At 41.1% G+C, this 21,739-nt stretch overlaps 1 protein-coding gene across 5 annotated transcripts in view; it reads left to right on the forward strand.

The window, feature by feature from the left end:
• The window catches only part of STX11 (syntaxin 11), a 50,949-nt gene that overhangs the window by 19,557 nt on the left and 9,653 nt on the right, over positions 1–21,739 (forward strand). The window contains exon 1 of one of the 5 annotated variants that reach the window (XM_010851486.1): positions 7–91. The exons of 1 other annotated variant lie outside the window; for it this stretch is intronic. The gene's annotated coding sequence lies outside the window, so the exon portion shown is untranslated. Of the gene's footprint in view, positions 1–6; positions 92–115; positions 299–4,029; positions 5,083–10,285; positions 10,306–21,739 lie in introns of those variants that run through there. 3 more of the 5 variants (XM_010851488.1, XM_010851487.1, XM_010851489.1) reach the window with 3 other exon arrangements.

A 21,739-nucleotide genomic window follows, 5' to 3' on the forward strand; every position in this document is an offset into this window, starting at 1 on the left:
CACCGGGAGTCGAGCCGCAGGTTTCCACCCGCGCTGGGACGCGCGCCCACTGGAGCCGGCTCCTGGGGTCGCCCGCGCGGTCCCGTTCCTGGTTCGTGTTCCTCTCCTTGGGGCTCTTTTTCTCTCTTTCAGGAGAGGCTGAGCGCTGTAGCCGTGCGGCCGCAGGGGTACTCGCTCGCTCGGGGACGCGAGGGATGCCTTCGGGGAGGGAGCGCCTCGGGTCCCTCGCCGCCTGTTCACGTCGGGGGACACCTCTAATTCTGAGAGGAGTGATTGTTTTTTCCACCTAATGGACAAGGTCTGCCCATTTAGGGCTTCTTAGAAATTATTTCACTGACACCTGTTGGTAGGCTTCTTTTATACGGTATCCACCCAAGACTGCTTTTGTTTTTTCAGTCGAAAGGCTGAAGTTTGGGGGGATTGTGTTTGTTTTTGGAATTAGAAGGGGCATGATTTCGATCACCTCTTCACTTCCTATTAGGTTGCACTTTCTAACCAGCTTGGCAGTATGACTCAGGAGCCAAGAAATACAGAGAAGTCGTACTGACTTGAAATATTTCCTTCCCAGCCTACAGAAGACTTTTTTTTCCCTTCTTCTTCTTCTTTTTAGTAGAATGGAGACAAGAGATAGTTGCAGCGCCTAGGTGCTCCACACAGTCCAGAGAGGGAATTTTAGGCTTGGCTCGCACTGCTCAAGATCTGTATTACTTCCGGTGATTCTCACGCACTTGTTGAAGCCGTTTCTCAGCAAAGGGAGGAGTTGTTATTTCGGGTATCCAAAAATGAGTCATAGAGCTGCTCTCTTACATGTGAGACTTCGTTAATGAACTTTTGAAAAGTGAGGTTTGCTCTGGCTGTATTTAAAATGAGATTAAGATGTGAAATGCAGGCGCTGATAAACTGGAACTGGTTGTAAAGGAAGTAATAGTTTAAAGTTTTGTTTCCAAGAGCGCCTAGATGGTACAGCATACCAGCTAGGCTCACCAGGCTGATGGAAGATAACCATTAAAATCATGTGCTTTGCCACAGAGGCCCCAAGAGAAATTTAATTTCGTTATTCAATAACTGGTTTGTTACTGCTTCTGCTGGGATGGGGTGGTGGAAACATGTCATGTTACATAGTAATTGTATGTCACGAATCGAAATCTTCTGGACAGTTTGTCTTTATATATTAGTGCCATGTAAAAAATTGTGAAGATGGTGGATACCCCTTGGAGCTGAGAAATTAAAATGTTCAAGCTGATAAGTCCTATTGCAGCTGGATAGAGACACAGTAGAGATGTGGACAGCATCACTGTTGGAGTTGAGTTGAATTCAACCCAGCAAACAGTTATTGGACACCTTCTCTGTGCCAGTCTCTTTATCGAACTCTGGTTATATAATTGATAATAAGACAGGATCTTGCTGACAAGAACCCTAATGACCAGTGTAGAAGGCTGGCAAATCCCCTAGAAAATCCAGTAGGAGATGAGTGCAATGACAGACCTATGCTCACAGTTGAGCCTCTGTCCCAATATGACTGAAGTTCCTGCAGCTCTGGGATTCTGAATGAAGAGGATCATCATTGCCGGAAGAATGATGAGGGTTTGAGTTTAATCATCTACTTTTCTTTGAAGGCAGCCTGTTGAGCTCATTCAGTCAGTGTTTCACTCAATAAGTGATTTTAAAACATATTAATAAGAAAGGCATGGTTTTTAGAGTGTATTTTTTAATTAATCACATTTCAAATTATCTAGTAATCATGTAAAAATAAGCCCAACCTGTTATTACCCCTAGATAACCACAGACATTTTAAAGTGACTAATTAATGGCAATGGCACCCCACTCCAGTACTCTTGCCTGGAAAATCCCATGGACGGAGGAGCCTGATGGGCTGCAGTCCATGGGGTCACTAAGAGTCAGACATGACTGAGCGACTTCACTTTCCCTTTTCACTTTCATGCATTGGAGAAGGAAATGGCAACCCACTCCAGTGTTCTTGCCTGGAGAATCCCAGGGACAGGGGAGCCTGATGGGCTGCCGTCTATGGGGTCACACAAAGTCGGACACGACTGAAGCAACTTAGCAGCAGCAGCAACATTACAACACCATATTGAAACAACTTTCTGATCATTGTTTTTACAGTTCAGATCAATCTTTTCTAACATGTTATAGCTGTATAACTCAACATGAGTAAATCCACTGTTGGGACTGAAATCTGCTGAAGTACTTTTTGGAGCTAATACCAAAATAGATCCAGTTTTTTCCAATTCTGTAAGATATCCACCAAGTAAGGGAAACAGTGCTAAATTTGACACAAATTTTTCTTAATTTCCATACTTTGTTTTTCTTTCAAGAGCCTCAAAATTACTTTTTCTGTGAGAAAATATTGAGTGTGATCTTCATCATTGTACTCCTTGAATTTGGCACAGGCTTTGTCATGATAAGTTTTAGGGAGTAGGCATCGATTAAATAATGAAGCTTAATGTAAGAGGAGGATTAGTCATCCAATGGAGGGATAGATGACCCAGCAGAAGGATCAGCCTGTTCAGGGTGGACACTGGCTGGGGAGAGGGTTGGAGACAGACTGGGTCAGATTACATAGGCCTATATGTCATGTAAGAGGTTTGAGTTTATCCTATAAAGGACTTTAATCATGTGAATGATATTATCAGATTCATCTGTGTTTGGAAAAGCCAACTTTGACTCAAGATAGAGAATAGGTGGATGAGCGTGGCACTGGCCGTTGGGTGACATGGAGGAGATTGTTGGAATAGTCAAGATGAGAAATTAAAGAAGCCTTGAGTCAGGCAGTGATAGTGAGGGACAGAACAGAGGGAAGGGGCTGAGAGGTGTTTAGTAGGTGGGACCTGGCCCGGAACCCAGAAGTGGCAGTGAGAGAGCGGGAGGAGGTTGGGATGACTCCCACATTTCTAGTTAATGACTAAGATGGGAAGATAAATAGAAGCGTAGGCTTGGTTTCAAGGATAATGAGGACCTCTACAGGGTTTGGCATATAGTCAGTACTCATAAAACACTTTTGAAGGAATACTATAACAGCTAACGTTTATTGAGTACATATTAAGTTCTAGGCTTTATTCTAGGCTCATTATGTGAACCAAGTCTCTCACTCCTTATTGCAATCCTCTGAGATAGGTACTGTTGTTAACTACTTTTGACTGGTGCAGAAAGTGCAGTGTTAGTAATTGTCAGAGCCAGGATTTGATCCTGAGCGTCTTTGACTCCAGAACTTGCTTGTATTCTGTTTTCGTTTTTTATGTTTAGAATGTTTACTGACATAACTAAATATTAACAGTCTATTACTGAGTTATAAACTGTATGAATAGCATGTTCTTAACTCTAAAAGAATGTTCATATGTACATGTACATTTATGATGCACTTTAGAAAGCTATACATCAAAATGCAGAGCTTGCTTGTGTACTTTTTGTGTGTTTGGGTTTTGTTTTGTTTTACTTGCTTATGTTCTTACCACTTTGCTCTGATAGGCTGTCTCTATGAATGAATGAGTGATGTTTTGGACACTGTGGTAAACTCAGATTGGAGTCATTCTCCTGATTCTGACAATCCCCTCACAGCGAGGAATAGCCCAGTATCTGAGATGGCTCCCAGGCGTCCCATTGTGCTGCAGCACCTCTGGCCCTCCCCTTATCCCAAGAAGTACCTGGTTGGTCTAAGAATAAGCTTAGCTTAATCAGAGCATTTCTCCTGGGAATTGAAAATATTTTAATGGAGATTTAACATGTCTGAAGGTTCCCAGAGCTTCCACAGCTGTGTCCTCAGAGATGCCTCAGTTACTACCCTTCCCAAAGCACTTAGATGCACAACACTTTGTGTTTCCTGCCTGTGCATGCATGCTAAGTCACTTTGGTCGTGTCCGACTCTTTGCAGCCCCAGAGACCATAGCCCACCAGGCTCCTCTGTCCACAGAATTCTCCAAACAATACTGAAGGGGGTTTCTATTTCCTCCTCCAGGGGATCTTCCTGACCCAGGGATCTAACTCGAATCTCCTATGGCTCCTGCATTGGCAGGCAGATTCTTTACCACTGAGCCACCTGGGAAGCTGCTTGTGTTTCTTAGATGCTCAGTGTTTTATAGCTAAGATCTGTAGTATGCCTCCCATGGGGAAGCAGAAAGGCTGGCCAGGGGATATACATCTACTGAGCAGGGTCTGATAGTAGAAGATTTACTAACAGATGCAGGCAGGTCCATAACAGCTCCAGATCTTACAGTCTTGGTTTATCATCTGTATTCTGAGGCTTATTTTGCTTTGGTTTTACCCCAAACCAGGTAATTACCAACCTCTCCTGCTTCTAACTTTCAGAATCTTGGTAAGTTGAGGCTGGTGCCACTGTTTCCCGATTTCTTGATTTAAGCTGGACAAAATGATTCAAGTTTCCTGGGTTTGGGCTGTCATTTTTATTTACAAGTCCATTCCTTTGGTCCTGATAAATATATTTTTCACTATCAAACCCCGAAATCTGACCCCAACTCTTCACTATTCTCATCAGCTCATGATTCGCTCTCTTTTGGCTTGAAACAATTCTCTGATTTTCGCCCAGCAAGCAAGGTCTAATTCTCTTTTTCCTCAGCGGCCTCTCCTTTGGATCATGTAAAGGTTATAGACACTGAATTACTGTAGTACCTAAATGAATCTACAAACTCACTTAAGTTTGAAATTATAAAATGCTCAAATATCTAACACTTGAAGTTTTGAAATGTTTTCTCCACGCATGAACAAAATGTTTCATTCAGCGTTTCTTTAGATTTACCAGGAAATCTCGATATTTATAGTTTTCCATTATATGAAACTGACATAAAGCCTTCTGAGATAATCCAGTCCAGTGTTTACCCCTTGCTCTAAATTCCTATATGCCTGCCTGTTACTCATTCAGTGTTCAGAGAACAAGCAAGGAAGGGTTTTGGTTAATATTTCATGTGGGTTTGTCTAGCCTCCTCATTTCCACTGTGGTTTCCCTGAGTGCAGAGAATTGCCAGAGTTAAGGGCTCTTGTAGGTCTCTCAGCCTCCTCTGAGTTCTAACTATTCTGTGACTTTTGCTGACTATGAAACCATCTGTCAGAGTAAGTTTGCTGGTTACTTCTTCTGAGTTTGTGGATACCAGACACTATTTGTGTATCTCACTCAAGTTCTTTGTAAAACTCAATAATTTGATTATTTTTAGTAGGAAGAAGTTTTAGGATTGGTAATTTTCATTTATCTTTCTTGAGCTAATTGAATGTTTTCAATTAGTTTATATACTTTTTTTCTTTCTAGTGGATACAGTATCAAGGTAATTTAGAAAGTACAAAGTTGCTTAGTAAAGTGTTCCCCATTTTGTATACCCAATTGTTTTACTTATTTCTCTATTCAAAGATATACGACATTTTGTGCTGTTGCATAACTTGTTGGGTAATATTGTAAATTCTGACTTTTTAGAGTAATGGGAATGGCTCAGTTGCTATCTTCACATGGAAAAAGAGGCAACAAGGATTGTTCTCACTTTTGTTTCAGAGTTGCATCAATGCCTGTCTCATTCCTGGTTTTGCTTTTAATTTCTGTTATGTTCCTGGGTGACATAACACACAGATTGGTGACACAAATCTATTGATTTGAGATAAAATCAAGTACAGTGTGTAAGCGGAATTCTATAATATTAGTAGATATCCCCCCCCTTTTTTCCCCCCTCTTCCCTGATTATTACATGGCTAAACCAACATATGGACTTCCCTGGTGGCTCAGACGGTAAAGCGTCTGCCTACAGTGCGGGAGACCTGGATTCGATCCCTGGGTCAGGAAGATCCTCTGGAGAAGGAAATGGCAACCCACTCCAGTACCCTTGCCTGGTAAATCCCATGGACGGAGGAGTGTAGTATGCTACAGTCCATGGGGTCGCAAAGAGTCAGACACGACTGAGGGACTTCATTTCACTTCACTTCAAACCAACATACAGTGATGTCAGTTGACAGGATTGTACAGTTCTCGTTACTTACAAAGTAATCTCATAGATATTTTCTCTTTTAATTCTCATAAAACTCTGGCAAAATAGATATGACAAGTATTATTATTTTCTGTATTTTAGTTGTGTAGATGAGGAAGGAGACCACTGGAGAGGTTAAATGACCTCCCAGCATTACCTGAGAAGAGGCCCAGTGCACTATGCTGTCATTACTTGACTAAAAGAGGCAAGTTTCCTCTTTTGACCTTAGGTCAAGTTTCCTGGGAACAGACTCTGAGACTTGCATATGAGAAACTTATTGGGAGGTACTCTGAGAGAGGACTTGGAGGTGGAGAGGAGAGCAGGAATGTGCAGAGGGAAGGATGAACTGCAGTGCAGGTACAAGGGTGGTCTTCACAGTGGGGAAGCTTGGAGGTGGGATGGCCCTTCAGAATTGTTATGCCATCTTGAAGCATGGGGCCTGGTCATTGTATCCCTGGCATCAACTCGTCATTGGATGTGGGCTGTATCCAGGCAGAAGTGTGTAATCTTGGGCCAAGCAACTCCCTTTATTTAGTCAAAGGCAGTTGCTGGAGCTGTGAACCTTCTACAGTCAACATTCCTGGCAGCTGGAGGAGCAAGGGCCTTGGTCCTGAAGGGGATGTGAGTATCTCGTCAACCACTGCATTTCTCTGGAAGGCAGTGTTCTCCTCCATGAGGGCTTTGCCATGTCCTTCTGAGCCAGACTTGCCCTGCTAAGTGGAGCCCAGAATGCTGGGGTTTTGTCCAAGACCCTGGAGGATATAGAAGAGATAATCAGAGATCAAGAAGATAGTAGTCTTAATCCTGGGAAGATTATGAGCAGAAGAGCCAGGTGAGAGTCGACCAGGATGAGTGGAGAAGGGTGCATCACAGAGAAGGCTAACCAAACATGCAGGCTGTTCAGACAACGGGCAGAAGAGCTGGTCTTTCCTGTAATTCAAGACTTTACTGTATTTGAATTAGTACTTACTAATTCAAGTATTGGCCACCTGATGTGAAGAGCTGACTCATTGGAAAAGACCCTGAAGGTGGGAAAGATTGAAGGCAGGAGAAGGGGATAGCAGAGGATGAGATGGTTGGATGGCATCACGGATTCAATGGACATGAGTTTGAGCAAACTCCAAGAGATAGTGAAGGACAAGGGAGTGGTGTGCTGCAGTCCATGAGATCCCGAAGAATCAGATACCAGTTAGTGACTGAACAACGACAGCAGCAAGGCTTTACCATTGTTAAATGGTAAGTGATTTTATTAGGCTCTATTTATTAGGCTGCTTGGAGGGCTACAGTCCATGGGGTCGCAGAGTTGGACACGACTGAGTGACTAAGCACAGTATATTTATTAGGCTACATTAGGCTACATTTTCTCTCTCCTCTCCCTCCTCACTTCTCCCTTTTTAAAAAGCCTTTGAAAGGCCCCAAATCAGTCCAGTGAATCTCAGTGTGTAGCCTGTAGATTATAAGATCAGAATTGCCTGGGATATTTTAAAACATGCCCCACAAACAAGCAACAAAAAGAAAACAGAAAAGGAAGTCCAGGTTTACATTCAAGATCTGCTAGAGTAGGATCTTTAATAGTGGAAACCATGAATTGACATTTTCAACCCATTTTCCACAGATGGTTTTGATCTGTGCTATAGTTCAAGTTCCATTGCCTGAACTCTTATGCCCTTGATGGTGACCGAGCCTCTTGGGATTTTTCAGGTTAGTGAAAAGTCACAGGAACTGTGGAGCAGAGGAGCACCTGAGCCTTAATCCCAGCAGGATGGATTTAGTGATATTTGCTCTTTGTCCTTTAGAGCATATTCCTGGCTTGGTCACCGGAGAGCCTGGCCCAAATTTCCTGGCTGGGATTGCTTGAGAGAGGAGTTTCTGGCTTGGCCTTTTACTGTCTTGATAACTGGGGGAGAGATGCCAAATTCCTGGAATAGTTGTAGATAAAAAGGTTGGGGGTCGGGAGAGAATCAGCGAATTTATAGGAATCAGTAATTTCTAGGAGGATAAGGAGGTTCCAGAAAATCTTATGCCAGGTGAAACTTTGAGGTGCTGTCTTAAAGCTTTAAATGACCATCTAATAGAATGAGACAGATTACTATGATAGGAAAATATATTACCTGATTCATTGAAATAGGGAATAATTATTTCCATGGTGGCTCAGATGGTAAAGAATCCACCTGCAGTGTGGGAGACCTGGGTTTGATCCCTGGGTTGGAAAGATTCCCTGGAGGAGGGAATGGCAACCCACTCCAGTATTCTTAACTGGAGAATCCCCATGGACTGAGGAGCCTGTCACGCTGTAGTCCATGAGGTTGCAAGGAGTTGGATACAACTGAGTGACTAAGCACAGCACAGCACATTTTTCTTCAAAGGGAAAAGCACTGATTTTGAGGCAGGTTATTGCAGGAAATATTAGTCACCTAAAGAGTAGTCTGATAAACTCCTAGCAAATTTTGGTGTGTTTTGTTCACGCTTGCAGCACCGAATTGCTCCAGTTCCTATACCTTCAATGGTCTGGGTTGTCTCTGCCTGGTCCCTTCCCCTTTTCCTTGCTCAGCAAACTCCTGATAAGCCATTTAGAAGCATCCAGTTGAGTTCTCCATCTTCCAGTGAGTTCAGAAAGTACAACCATCTATCCCTCTATTCTTACATTTATTATTATCCTTCTACCAGCCTGTCCTCTTTTTTTGGGACTGCAACTTGAAGCGTGGCATTTAGTTCCCCCACCAGGGATTGAACCCACTTCCCTGAATTGGAAGGGTCGAGTCATAACCACTGGACCACTAGGAAAGTCCCTTGTCTTCTTCATCTTGAAGATAAGGAGTGTCATTTCCTCTTTGTGTACAAGAGACCTAGCTTCATCAGAAATGGTTGAAAGAAATAACCAGTCTGGCAAGCATAGTTATTCAACAGATATTTACTGAGGCTCTTCTATGAGCTGGACCCTCAAGGGCACGTGGCAAACACAGTAAGTACAGCCCTTGACCCCGTTGAGCTTATTGGCCAACAAAGAAGATAAGCAATGAAACAATCAACAATAGAAAACGATGAATGTCAGGAAAGAGGAAGTATCATGGAGCCAGCAACCCAGCTTAGTCTTGGGTCATAGAAAGTTTCCCATTCTTACGGAACACAGTTTATATAAAAAATAGAATCTGTGAGCCTGGCTCTGGTTCTAAGACAAGGGACCTCTTTTTAAATAAAGGAAGATCTTTTGTTCTATCTAGTTCAAAATTGACCAGTCCTTCACACGCATGTGTGTTTGTGAGCACACACACTGGCAAAGATAGAACAAGAAAGTGACTACATTTTTTTTTTTTTTGGCTGCATGGCATGTAGGGTCTTAGTTCCCTAACCAGGGATTGAACCTGCGCCCCCTGCATTGGAAGTGTGAAGTCTTAACCACTGGCCCACCAGGAAAGTCCTCAATGCCTTCATTTAATGAATAAAATAGATAGCAAGGAACTGAGAAGAAAGTTTCTATTCATCTCTTTCAATGTGCCATTGCTAGAAGCTAATGTATAAATATTTTAATATGTAATATACAGTGAAGGAATATAAATTTAAAGCTGACAATTATGAGCTTATGTTACAGTGTTTTTAAGGGTTAACTTTAGGAATCTGATGATTACAGCCTAGGAGGGTGCTTGACAGATTTGCCTTTGGATCTTGTTTTAGATCAAGGTAGAGGCACCTTTGCTCAGAGGTCAGTGTCTGCTCTGACTTCTCGTCTTTCCACTTCATTTTCTTGGCCCTGCTGTGGGAGGGCCTGGCACTGGTGTTGTAGCTCTGCCTGGCTTAGCAGCTCATGCTGAGTCCTTTTACTCCTTTTATGGCCAGTTCTCGCTCTTTGATTATTTCTGTACCTGCTTATTTCTCACTATACATTTTAAAACTTAGTTGAGGGCAGCAATTGTGACTTCTTGATTTTTTAATCTTCTACATCTCTTCTACTGCAATTTATTTATGTCCAACAAAAGTCCATCTAGTTAAAGCTATGGTTTTTCCAGTGGTCATGTATGGATGTGGGAGTTGGACTATAAAGAAAGCTGAGTGCTGAAGAATTGATGCTTTTGAACTGTGGTGTTGGAGAAGACTCTTGTGGATCCCTTGGACTGCAAGATCAAACCAGTCAATCCTAAAGGAAATCAGTCCTGAATATTCATTGGAAGGACTGATGCTGAAGCTGAAACTCCAGTACTTTGGCCACCTGGTGGGAAGAACTGACTCATTTGAAAAAACCATGATGCTGGGAAAGATGGAAGGCAGGAGGAGAAGGGGGTGACAGAGGATGAGTTGGTTGGATGGCATCACCGCCTTGATGGACATGAGTGTGAGTAAGCTCTGGGAGTTGGTGATAGACAGGGAAGCCTGGTGTGCTGCAGTCCACGGGGTCGTAAAGAGTCGGACACGACTGAGGAACTGAACTGAACTGATTACAGTAAATAAATAAACATAGTATTTGAATTAAGAGTCCTTGGGTTGAGAAAGTAACCAGATTGCTTCTCTACTAAGAATCTATTTCCTGTTTAACCAGATATCACAAAGCAAATATGTGCACATTTAACCTATGAATGTCTGCTTTACTAAGAATACCATCCATTGGGGAATTCCCTGTTGGTCCAGTGGTTAGGACTTGGGCACTTTCACTGACAAGGCCAGATTCAATCTCTGGTCAGGAAACTAAGATCCCACAAGCCTCATGGTGTGACCAAAAAAAAAAAAAAAAAAAAGAATCTGTTTGGCCGATTTACGGGAAGGGAGGGTTAAGTCGTCATGGAACAATGTTTACTAGATGTAGATGGAAGTGTAGAATGCTCCGCTGTGTCTCACTTCAGTCAACTTAAACACATCGGCACTGTCCACCATCTAGCATCTCAAAACAACATTGACACTAAAAAAGTGGAATTAAAGACTAGAATGAGAGTTAAAATATAACTCAGATTTGAAGTGTGATTTTAAATGAATGGACAAGTGATGTCCTGTGATGACCATAAGCCATGTTTTCTCTTATCTTTCTGCCCATGCTTGGCATATTCCTTAGTATTGCAAATGTAATTTATGTTCTCATTTTTTTCTTGCTTCTACTATAAATATTGTATTGATATACAGGGAGTATATGAAAGATGAGGAAATCATTGCATCAGTTCTTATACTTTCTATTTTTCATAGTTCGAGCTTGGTTTATTGCTGAGTGTAGGTGGGTGACAAGTTTAACCACAGTGAATCCAATTGAAAACTTTTGTAAATTAGTTCAGCTTTTATATTTTCATTGAGAGTTTTTTTCATTGAGAAACTTCCATGAGATTTTTAAAATATATTTAACTTAAAAAATCTTTATTTATGGCTGCATCAGGTCTCAGTTGCAGCATGAGGGATCTTTCGTTGCAGCCTGTGAGCTCTGGAGTGTGGGGTAGTTGCCCCAAGGCATGTGGAATTTTAGTTACCAGACCTGGGATCGAACCCATGTCCCCTGCATTACAAGGAAGTTTCTTAATCACTGGGCCAGAAGGGAAGTCCCTATATTTAATTTTTTATTTTATATTGCAGTATAGCCAATGGACAATGTTGTGATAGTTTCAGATGGACAGCAAAGGGACTCAGCCATACATGTATGTGTATCCATTCTCCCCCAAATTCCCCTCCCATCCAGACTGCCACATAATACTGAGCAGAGTTCCCTGTGATATACAGTAAGTCCTTGTTGGTTATCCATTTTAAATAAAGCAGTGTGTACATGTCTATCCCAAACTCCCTAACTATCCCTTTCCTTCTGTTCTTCCTCCTGGCAACCGTAAGCTAGTTCTCTGTGAGTCTCTTACTGTTTTGTAAACAAGTTCATTTGTATCATTTCTTTTTTTGGATTCCACATAAAAGGGAATACTATACTGTGAGAAGAAAAACTTTTTTCAGTTCCTGCTGGTGAGCTGAAATATTTTTCTCTTTTGAAAATGTAGACCTCTTTAGAGGATGAAGCTTATTCCTTAAAGAGTCAAAATTATAGTAGTACCAACCCATCTGAAAAGATTAACAGTTGGTGGAAGAAAATTCCATGTAGTCAGCATTCTTTTGTTTTTGTTTAATTAGAAAACTTCTCAAGATATTAACTGCCCTTTGCTGAAACTGAGTGCATGGACATTTTCTCCTGTTGACATCTAGACCCCTACACCTACCACTGACAGAGCATAAACATACAGTAAACATTTTCAATTTTGTTCCTTCCATCCGGTAACTAAGGCATCAATAAACCTTGTATTGTGGTTTTTTTCTCTCTTATTTCTGTTAGTCTAAAGTAGTATCTTATTTTTAATTTGTATTTATTTGCTAAAGAGCAGATCTTGTCATTTCATATTTTTATTGAGAATATTTTATTTCCTGTGATTGTCTTTTTATATGTTTTCCTCAATATATTTTGTCATCTTATTTTCTTTCTGTTTAAGATTGTGTATTCATATAACATTGTATATCTATCTATTGTCTATTATGTTTTGTGCAAATATTTTCTTCTGGTCTCTTGCTTTGATTTTTAACATTTATTATTATTTTTGTTGCACAGAATTTTCAAATTTTGTGTAGTCACATTTAGTTATCTTTTTCTTTGTGAGTTCCCTTACAACCTCCAATCCACTTTAAAGTTATCATTATCCCAGAGTACTGATAAATACTCCATTTTGTTTTCTATTAATGTTACTGTTATTGACATTTGCATTTTTAACTCTCTCATGTTTCTGAGGTATATTATGGGGTCTGTGATAAGGATTAGAGAGAAATAAATTATTTTTTTTAATAAATTCTTGCCCATCAGTTACATCATTCTAGTTGCTTAAATTCTTTCCTCTCCTATTATTTTTCAATGGCTTCTTCTTCATAAACTAACATTTTATATATAATTGGTTTATTTCTCCTTGTTTTATTCATGTCCATTTATTTGCTTTTCATGTTCGCAAAAGTATCACATCTTTGTGTGCTTATTCACTCAGTCGCATCTGACTCTGTGACTCTATGCACAGTAGCCCACCAGGCTCCTCTGTCCATGGGATTCTCCAAGCAAGAATACTGGAGTGGGTTGCCATTTCCTTCTCCAGGGATCACACCTTGAATGTTTGTCTTATAATAGGCGTTCATATCTGCGGGGCTTCCTCTGCTTCACCAGTGTTGTGTTCTTTCCAATTTCTAAAAAAATTAACCATTTATTATTTGAGTTTTATTTTAGGATCACTTTCGTTTTCATATTTATTTTTTAACTCTGTCAGGAATTTTGGATTTAGTTCCGTCAGAATATTAACTTGAGGAGAGTTTCAGATTGCACTTATAACTGTGTCTAAGTGTCAGTGCTATAGCAGAACCTGTAAAGAAATGTTGACATGAGAAGGAAATGAGCAGACAAGACGGAGGGTTCCTAGAGAGCTTCTGGTTAACCCCAAGCCAAACTCATAAATTTGTATCATTGCCCTTTGGACTGGTGTTGTGGATTTCTAGAAAGCCTTCTTTTTTCCTTCCTGCTTTCTCCCCTCCCACCCTCCTCTTCTCCCTTCCTTCCTGCCCCACTTCCTTCTTCTTTCTGTTTCTTTTTCTCTTTTTTAATTTCATCAAACTTACATGTAGAGTGAACTAATTACATAAAACATTTAATAAAAAGAAAAGTCTAATGACAAAAAAGTCTATTTCACTTCCCCTTCCCAAAGGCAGCTACTTTCGACTATTTTTGCTGTATCTTTTAGTATGTATATTCATGTCTCTAAATAACACATTTCTATTACTATTCCTTGATTGCTTTCTATTTTGTTTTAGGTGTGACCTATTGACTTCTCTGTGTGGAAGATGGTGTTTTAATTCACTTTCACACCTCTTTTCCATAGACACACACTCTTCCTGTCCCGTTCTCCCAACACAATTCCATTATACTTTGTTAGGTCAGTATTCTATGATTATATTTTATGATTATGAAAATGCCAATCACAGCTGAGCCATGATTACTTTCCTGTAACTACATATTTCTTTTTGCTTTTCTAGAAGTTAATTGTGTTTTTCTATTGTTGCTGTTAGTTTCTATTTCTTTCTCTCTGGAATTCCTATTATTGGAATTTGAACTTAAACAGTTGGACCCCTAAAGTCCCATCTATTCTGTTATTTTTTGCTTCTTTTTCTTTCTTTCTACTTTATGGAAAAGGGTCTTCCATTCTCCCGCCTATAGGCTGCAGGTCAGTGTGCTGGACGGTAGGCAGATGAAGACATTCACTTAAACATCTCCTCTTTAGGTGGGCATCTCTAACCCAGTCTCGGTTCAGATTCTAGCTTTGCTACCCTCCTGCCACAGTAGGATACACTCACCTCTTTTTTAAAAAATATTTTTATAAATATTTTTATTCTTTTGTGCCGGGTCTTAGTCGCAGCATGTGAAATCTTTTAGCTGCAGCATGCAAATTCTTAGTGTGGCATGTGGGATCTAGTTCCCTGACCAGGCCTCCTGCACTGGGAGTGTGATGTTTTACCCACTGAACCACCAGAGGAATTCCTACACTCACTTTTTAAGAAGGCTTCTAACCAAACATATTTGTTATCACCCCACCACCACAGCCTCCTTTTCTGTCCTCAGCTTTCAGTTCTGGTTCCTAAGCCTTTGAGTACTTGTTTATGATGTAATCATTTCTCGGTCTTCTCCACTTTTTTCTTAGGATTCGACTTTCTTGAATCTGCTGCGTTAGTTACCATTGGCCCATTTGCTTTACAAATTCTGAAATTTTGTTGCTGCTTTCTTCTATGTTGTTCTTTATCTTGTTGGTGTATGCCTTTTCCAAAGTTCCTTTAGTGGAATTTTGGAAGAAAGAAAAAGTAATGTTCAATTTGCCATTTTACTCAGAATATAGATCTTGTTTAAACGTGTGTGTGTGTTTGTGTGTGTGTTAGTCACTCAGTCGTATCCAACTCTCTGCTATCCCATGGACTATCTCCTGGAGTTTGCTCAATTTCATGTCCATTGAGTTGGTGATGCTGTCTAACCATCTCATTCTCTGCTGCCCCCTTCTCCTTTTGCCTTCAGTCTTTCCCAGCAGCAACTTCTTTTATAATGTGCCCAATGTATTGGAGCTTCAGCTTCAGCATCAGTCCTTCCAGTGAATATTCAGGGTTGATTTCCTTTTGGATTGACTGGTTTGATCTCCTTGCTGTCCAAGGGACTCTCAAGAGTCTTCTCCAGCATCACAATTCGAAAGCATCAATTTTTTGGCTCTCAGCCTTATTTATGGTTCAGCTATCACATCCATACATGACTACTGGAAAAACCACAGCTTTGACTATATCGACCTTTGTCAGCAAAGTGGTTTCTGCTTTTTAATACACTATCTAGGTTTGTCATAGCTTTCCTTCCAAGGAGCAAGAATCTTAATTTCATGCTGCAGTCATTATCTGCAGTGATTTTGGAGCCCCCAAAAATAAAGTCGGTCACTGTTTCCATTTTTTCCCCTTCTATTTGCCATGAAGTAATGGGACCAGATGCCATGATCTTCGTTTTTTTAATGTTGAATCTAGGGCATTAATATTCTGTCACCTGAGTTATAGGAATAATATAGAAACTGATATCAGAATAGTTGTTTGGTTTTATAGGATCATTTAAAATCACTTGGTCTGTATGGGTTTCTTAAGGAATAGTACTTGAAGTATTTTGAATAAACTACCTCATGAAATAAACTGATTATGGATGGAAAATGTGCAAAGCCGTAACTCCTAATATCATGTTGTGAGTTTCCCAGGTGACGCTAGTGGTAAAGAACCTGTCTGGCAGTGCTGGAGTTGGAAGAGACAAGACTCTGATTCCTGGGTGGGGAAGATTCCCCTGGAGGAGGGCATGGCAACCCCCTCCAGTATTCTCGCCTGGAGAATCCTGTGGATAGAGGAGCCTGGCGGGCTACAATCCACAGGGTTGCAAAGAGTTGGACATGACTGAAGCGACTGAGCACGCAGTATCATGATTGTAAATACTTAAAAATTTACAGAGTGCTTTTATATACATTTTAAACCTCATTTAATTATCAGAAAAAGAAACCTTTATAGGTAGTGTCATTACCATTGTACAGTGGAGAAACTGACACTCAGAGGTATGAAATGTCTGCATCCACTTTATACAGCTAGAGTTAGAGACAGGAAGGCCTCTGACACCTAGGGGAGCATTCATTCTCCCACACCTCATTTGTTTTCAGGATGAGGCAGTTAGCCGATGAGCTAGACTCTTCCGTGAATGTGCTTGGAAAGTAAAACAAACCCCTCCCCGACCAACAACAAACCTGGCGGGGTGGGGTGGGGAACAGGGCTTATCTCTATAGACATTTATGGGGGAGGTGTTTGCAGGGTGTTTATTGAATTAAAATTGTTCATCTGTTCCTGAAAGAAAGCCTGGCCACTGACTTTATAACCACTGAATCCTGAAGATACCAGTCCTCAGTATCCCGCTTTGGGATTCTTGAACATGAAAATAAAACACAAGGATTCTCTCATTCTTTTTTTTTTTTAATTAAGTCTTTACTGAATTTGTTAAAATACTGCTTCTGTTTTATGGTGTTTTATTTATTTATTTTTTGCCTCGAGGCATGTGAGATCTTATCCTCCCCACCAAGGATTGAACCTGCACCCTCTGTGTTGGAAGGTGAAGTGTTAACCACTGAACCGCCAAGGAAGTCCCCTCTCTTTTTTAAAAGAATTTCCTTTCCTTTTCTAGGTTGCTCCTTGGTGTTCCTTTTTTACCTGATATCACCTGCACAAAAATGTTGGTGGTGGAAAGTACAGTGGTCCCCTGGCGAGAATAAACCCCTAGAGAACTCTTGCAGTTTACCAGAAAAATGTTCCATAGTTTGTAATCAGGGTCAGTTCTTCTGGATACTGTTAAGTATTCACAGCCTTCTTGAATAGAAAAGAGTCTGGAAGACTATGTATTAGATGTTAATCATTGGCTATTTTACAGTTATTACATATTGCTATTGTTGTTGTTCATTTGCTAAGTCGTATCCTACTTTTTGCAACCCCATGGACTGTAGCCCTCCAGGTTTCTCTGTCTATGAGGTTCTCCAGTCAAGAATACTGGAGTGGGTTACCATTTCCTTCTCCAGGGGATCTTCCTGGACCAGGGATTGAACCTGTGTCTCCTGCATTGGCAGGTGGATTCTTTACAGCTGAGCTACCAGGGAAGTCCTAGTTATTATATATAGTGGTATTAAATGATGAGACATTTTTACTTTCTCTGTAAAACAATTCTGTATCATTGGATTATTTCTTCTTTATCTTTTCAAAGAGCAAGGGTTGCTTTCATAATCAGAGAAAAGAAGAGAGACTTTTACAAAGAAAACCTTAAATAATCTGCTGACCCATGGGTATTAGAGTTCACTTATGATTATGATATGAGTAACAAGATGTTAGTAATAAACTGTTAGTGGTAAACCAGCCAATGCACTATTTATACTGATAGTTACTGAATCTGCATTAGTTTTTGAGTGAATTAAAATCACAGAATAGATGATAACAGAACACATATACAGAGTACTTACTCTCTGCTGGACACTCTTCTAAGACCTTTTTTTTTTTTAATGGGAAGATAATTACTTTACAATGCTGTGTTGGTTTCTGCTATACAGTAAGTGAATCAGCCATTAGTGTATACATATCCCCGCCCTCTAGAGCCTCTCTCGCACCACCTCCTCATCCCACCCCTCTGGGTCATCCCAGAGGACCAGGCTGAGCTCCCTGTGTTTCACAGCAACTTCCCACTAGCTGTTTATTTTACACATGGGAGTGTCCACTCAGTTGTGTCTCACTCTTTGTGACCCCATGGACTGCAGCCTGCCGGGCTCCTCCATCCTTTGGATTTTCCAGGCAAGAATACTGGAATGGGTTGCCATTTCCTTCTCCAGGGGATCTTCCCCATCCAGGGATTGAACCAGTGTCTCCCGCATTGCAGGCAGACTCCTTAACGTCTGAGCCACCAACGCTACTCTCTCAATTCGTCCCACCCTCTCCTACTCAGCTTGGATTATCTCATTTAATTTTCTTCCTCACCTTCTGCAGTCAGTATTTATACATGTGGAAGATAAGACAGAGAGGAGGTGAGTATAAGGAAACGTGACATCAGCAGACATTTGCAAAGCACTTCTCTGTTAGGATTGCCCTCTCTTACTGCCAGGAACCCTGAAACCAGTGAGGAAGCCCAGGCTACTCCCAAAGGCAAAAGAGTTCTCTCCCCAGGCTGAACCCTTTGCCACACTCTTCCACTGCCCTGAGTGGGTATGGCATTCTAAGCAGATTCTACAACTGGGAAGCAGTATCCTGATTGCCTTAAACACTCTGAAAGACTAGTAAGGTCTTAATCCAGTGCTCCTTAGGAACCTGGTTCATGTCACACTAATTTTTATTCCTTTTAGTCAGCAAGAAATGTCTCTGGTTCAGTCTTGGGTGACGAAGGACTGGAACATGGCAGGAGAATGATGTTTGGAGGTTGCATTTTGCCTACCTGGTGTTTACTTTACTGATTTGGACAATACACTTAAAGTGGATGATACACTTAAACTATCTACCTCCATTTCAAAGCTGGCTTTTCAAGTTCTCAGAACCTCTTATCAGACTGAAACTCAGCCAGAGTTAAAGCTGCCTAGCCTCTCTGTGCTGTCCTGCCCCCACTGCTCAAGAACCTCGATTTAGCATACTGCATTATCAAACAGCTTCTGCAGTCTTTCTTGTGGAGGCTGCTTGTGTGTGAGATAGTCTTTTTTTAGCATCATTTTTTTTCTCCTTACCATGCTTATGACCACAATCCTCAAAAGGAAAGGAAGGCTGTTCTCAGACTTGTTAAGAAACACATGCTCCTTTTATGTGTATGCTTTACATTAATGTGTGTATACAGTATGAACAGGAAGTTGTAAATGTAGACTGTCAAAACCCAGGTGTGTAATTAGGCCATGATCATCAGGACAAGGATTTGGTACATGTTTCTTATGTTTGTGTGTTTAAATTGTAGCAATGAACTTTGGTTTAAGTGCAGCAGCCTTTACTTTTGAAGAATTATGATTTATCCGTGAGTCACATCATCCTCCTAGGTGCTCTTTAAGAAGAACACAAATTTGGGGGTATAGAGAAACCTAAAGAGGGGTGTATCAGTTAGCTCTGTCAGTATAACAAAATACTCCCAAATTACCATTGTTATTTCTCATCATTTTGAAGATTAAATGAGATAATCCACAATATGTAAAGCTTCTACAATAGTACCTGGCAGAAAGTAAATTCTGATTAGTTCTTCCAGTGGGTTCACTTTGAGGTCGGTCATACAGATGTAGGGGTGGGTCACCTGCGGGGGCTGGCCTCTCTCTCCATGTAGTCATTATCTTCCAGGAGGCTAGTCTGAGCTTCCTGACATGAGGCTTTGGTGTTCTTAGTGCTAACAGGACACAAGCCCCAGTCTGCTAGTGCTATTCAAGCATCTGCTGGCATCATGTTTTCTATTGTCCTGTCTGTAAAAGTCTCATGGCCAAACCCAGATTGAAAGTGTAGGGGAATTGACACTACGTTTTTGTTTTTGAGAATGATACTTTCTGTTTTAATACAAATAATATAAGCATGTATACATACAAGTACATAGATTGCCAGCTTTTGGTGCCCCCTCACTAAAGAACTGTTAAGAACACTTTGCCAGACAGGTCCAGGTGATGTGTTGGCCTCTGCTCAACACAGGCTGGTTCCTCTTCTTTCATGTGCTCTCTCGTTCTGTTGCACCTGCTCTTCTATGCAGACTCCATTTATTGTCAGGGCTGTGAGTTTCCTAGCCCTCTGCCCTCCTGTGAGTTGTGACTGCTGAGAAGCCAGCCGATTACTCTCAATGAAGCTTTACCTCACTCCCCCAGAATACTGAGGGTGATGAACTTTTATTAACAGGGCATGTCTTTTCTGTCAATACCACTTCTTGATCAGGAGGTACTGCTAAGAATTTGTGGCCTTTTTTTGTGTGTGTGCAATCAAATATAGTCTGCCTTTGGTAAAAATTACTCACATTTCTGCTATAAGAAAGATACATTCACTCCTATCATAGAATTCGAAGAAGCCTTATCACATTCAGGCATCAGCCTCTGAAGTCCAGAGGCCTATCCATGATCTGCATCACTTCTGGGCACAGACAAGCCCCCTCAGATACAGCACATCAGATATGGATCCTCTTGATCTAGTTGGGTCAAGAGGATCTGGATCTGTGGATCTAGATGTGGATCCGATAACTAGATAACTTTTTACGATCATATATTGTATCTATATTGCATCTAGATATTATACATACACAGTATATATGATAACATATATTTTAGTTATCTATCAATAGTTATCATAGTTTTTACTTATCATGGACAAATTATCTCCTTATACACACCCAACACATAATGGTGAAAAGGCAAAAGATAACCCCTCAAAACTACAGAAACAGAATACAGGCAGCACTCAGCAATCCACAGCAACTCAGGCCCGTATGGTTAGGTGCCCCACTCCTGGGCCAGTGGAGGTTCCTTGATTAGGACCCAGTTCTCTTGCTCGGGAATGGTTCACTTGTGTCTCTCTACTGCCCTTGGCTCCATCCTCTGAAACATTCTTCCTTTTTCCATAAGAAATGGCTTATGCTTGCTTCTAAATAATTTCTGTGGCCTCATTCTTATAAAAACCCAAGCTTCTAGAGGCCTCTTTTCCTTTGAATGATCTCTGTATCCTTTAGATCATATTTTTGTGCTTGTCATTGCAGGCGTGCATGCTAAGTCGCTTCAGTTGTGTCCAACTCTGTCTGACGCTATGGACCATAGCCTGCCAGGCTCCTCTGTCCATGGGATTCTCCAGTCAAGAATACTGGATTGGGTTGCCATGCCCTCCTCCAGGGGATCTTACCGACCCACCTTTTCTAATATTTCCTGCTTTGGCTGGCAGGTTCTTTACCACTAGCACCACCTAGGAAGCCCATGCTTGTCAGTAAAACTCGCTTAAAAACTTTGAGGATTTCCTTAGAATCCCATAGAGTCCATGCCCCTAAAATCCACAGCCACAGTTCTTCTTTTTTTTTTCCAAGTCAGACAGACCTCCCTTGACTCTGGGCTGAGCATCAGACTGCTATGAGACAGTGACTCTAGGAGTCTCAGAGCCCCTCTTGTCCAGCTGAGAAGGGCTACGAGGCATCACGTTAAATTTTACAGAAGTCTTCTCTCTGAGGCCATTTCTTGCATTAAGAAGCTTGTCTTCCAGCTGAAGAGACTGGAGATATAAAAGATTTTCTTTTCCAATATCATGAGTTCTGGTTCTTCTCTATTTTCTCAAAATAGTGCTTATTAACTGGATAAATCATTTTGCAGCCCATCTGTCCTTTGCAGAACCTTCTATGCAGCTAGAAACAATGAATGCTTCCAAGCTTCTGCCTGGAGAACTTGGCAGCTAGATTCAAAATTCATTGTGTACATTTTCTGTCCTTTATGCTGCTGCAGGCATCACTTTTACCAGTTGTTTTGCTGCTAAAGAATGTGGGTTGCCTTTTTGCCTTACAGCTGGAACTGGACATGGAACAACAGACTGATTCCAAATAGGAAAAGGAGTACATCAAGGCTGTATATTGTCACCCTGCTTATTTAACTTCCATGCAGAGTACATCATGAGAAATGCTGGGCTGGAAGAAGCACAAGCTGGAATCAAGATTGCTGGGATAAATATCAATAACCTCAGATAAACAGATGACACCACCCTTATGGCAGAAAATGAAGAAGAACTAAAGA

Source organism: Bison bison, unplaced genomic scaffold (assembly GCF_000754665.1).
Source record: "Bison bison bison isolate TAMUID 2011002044 unplaced genomic scaffold, Bison_UMD1.0 scf7180017864303, whole genome shotgun sequence".
In the NCBI taxonomy this organism is placed as follows: Eukaryota; Metazoa; Chordata; class Mammalia; order Artiodactyla; family Bovidae; genus Bison; species Bison bison.